Source organism: Lagopus leucura, unplaced genomic scaffold (assembly GCF_019238085.1).
Source record: "Lagopus leucura isolate 7727_CA_CO unplaced genomic scaffold, USGS_WTPT01 34343-0_obj-0_obj, whole genome shotgun sequence".
NCBI classification, from domain to species: Eukaryota; Metazoa; Chordata; class Aves; order Galliformes; family Phasianidae; genus Lagopus; species Lagopus leucura.
This window is the reverse complement of record NW_024963148.1, coordinates 1-2222: the sequence shown is the minus strand read 5'-3', so window position 1 is coordinate 2222 and position 2222 is coordinate 1. Positions and strand designations below refer to the sequence as shown.

At 57.0% G+C, this 2222-nt stretch overlaps 1 long non-coding RNA gene across 1 annotated transcript; it reads left to right on the top strand.

The window, feature by feature from the left end:
* Positions 1-6: 6 nt before the first annotated feature.
* LOC122191005 lies at positions 7-1109 on the top strand. Its single transcript, XR_006182276.1, has 2 exons — positions 7-175; positions 282-1109. It is a non-coding gene; the product is annotated as an uncharacterized LOC122191005 (long non-coding RNA).
* The last annotated feature ends 1113 nt before the right edge of the window (positions 1110-2222 follow it).

Here is a 2222-nt window from a genome sequence, read left to right as displayed (position 1 = left end):
TTTTTGCACGTGGGGGAATTAATTGGAATGTTTCCATTGAGGTTATATATGCCTAAATACAAACGCTGCGTGCAGATGGGGCTTAAAACCTGTTGGACGCTTGCAGGAACGCGTGTGGTGTATAAACACGTCGATACACTCCTGCCTGAATATACAGCGTGATTTCTGTGTGCCTGTGGCCCTGTGCGGGCGGGGGCGGGCGCGCTGTCGGTGTGCCGAGAAAGGAGACAGAATTGAATGCATCGATGTGTCCTTTTCGTTTTTTCTTCTCCCCAAAGCAGCCGCCTGCCCAACTGCGCCTGGTTTGGATTCCCGTCTATCTCTCTTCTCCGTGCAAGATCTCCCGGATTTCCCCTACCAGAGAAGCCCTGTGTTGAATTTCTAGCGCACATCACCTCTTTCTTTTTTTTTTTTAAAAAAAAAAAGAGAGAAGAATTTCGATGGAAAACGGCTACGGCTCTGCTAGCAGCACCGCCAGGAGCAGAGATCTCAAGGAGCGCCTTTGCTTTGCCTTTCCAAATGACGACAAAACAGAGGCACAAAAAGCAGAACCCGGCCCCACGTCCCTGTGCGGGCGAAGCCCCGCAGCGCCGAGCATCGAAAACGCTGCGGGGGCAAAGGAGCGGACGGGAGGGGAGTTGGGGGAAGCTGAGCTCTTGTCGCACCCCGCAAACATTTATGTATCTTAATCGTTGTAATTAAAAACGAAAGCAGGAGTCGGGGATGCGGCGGAGCGCGGGGAAAATCCATCTATCGATGAACGAAGAAATCGACAAATGAAGAAGTAAAATCTCGAAGTGAATCGATGTGATTTCGGGGAGCGACCTCCCGAAAAGAAATCACGGCGCTGCAAACGAAACGGGGTCGGACGGCGCTCCGGGCAACGAACCGCGTCCTTCCCACGCTGCTCCTCAGCCGGGGGGCGGTCAGCGGCCGCTGCGGGGCCGTTTTCTCCCGCATGGGAACGGTGGATAACGAACAGCGAAAGAGATCGGGGCTGGGGACGGAGGGAGAAATCATTTCCGAGTTGCTCCGCGGGTCCGAGCTGAGAATTGTTTCAAAATCGCGCACACAAACACACAAATAAAATGTTTAGGGAGGCAAACGAAGCAGAAGAGAAATGTTTCAGCGTGGGGCAGGGGATAATTGGGTGAACGCAGCCGGCGGATGAGCGGCTAAATGGATGGATGGGTAAATGCGTCAAACGCGCACGGGTATTTTTAAAGGATTCTGGTTGTTATTTCGAGCCGGAAGGGATCTGTGTACCCTGCGAGGGCCGTCGGAGGGGTCTGCATAGAGCCGGCACAACCTGAGCCCGGCTGTAGGGACGAGTCCCGGATCGTGGCATATTATATATATGCACCTTCTGGTATCGATCTATACGGATCGATGGGTTTGTGGATAGGTCTGTGGATCTATAGGTTTATAGAGCTGTAGGGTTATAGAGCTACAGGGTTACAGATCTGTAGGTCTGTAGAGCTGTATGGTTGCGGGTCTTTATGTTCGTAGAGCTGTAGGTTTCTCGTTTATAGGGCCGGGGGGCGGCAGCTTCGCACGGCGCTGGTGCGGAGCAGCAGCTGCGATGTGGGGCGCGGGACGGGGGGTATCGAGGAAAAAGGGAGTGTGGGGGGGGGCTGGCCTGGCTGCCACCGGGTTTGGGGCACGATCGGGCCGGGCGGGAGGAGCCCTGCGAGCACGGAGACGTCTCGGGGCGGCACCGCGGCTCCAGGAGCCGCCTCCCTCCGTCTTGTTGGGTATTTGGGACCGGAGGTTGGGAGCTGCCGATCCCCTGCCCGGCAGCTCTTTGTGTGCCCCCTCCCCAGCCTCCATCCCCCCCGCCCGTCCGGGAGCACTGGAGCAAAAGGGGAACCCAGCGAGCACCAAACCCCGCTGTCAAATTTAGGGCTGAATCCGCCTCTCCAAAAGCTGCGGGGGTTTGGAAGAAGGAAAAGCACCGCGCTCCCCCCGCGCCCCCCAGCAGTGCGTGTGCAGCGCAGCGTCAGAGCTGGAGGGAGCCCCGTTCGGCCCCCCGCTTTATCGCGTCGCCCGTCGCACCTCTGGAGCCGCTTTCCTAAACAAACCTCACATCTGTTTACGGTCTTAAAATGCCCCGTCCCCCCCCCATCCCCTCCCCACCCGCGCTACCCCCCCTTACAGGCCAGGTACTGCCGCTAGGGATGTCCAAAGAGTGCCATGGCCCGGGGGCGTTTTTAATTTTGTTT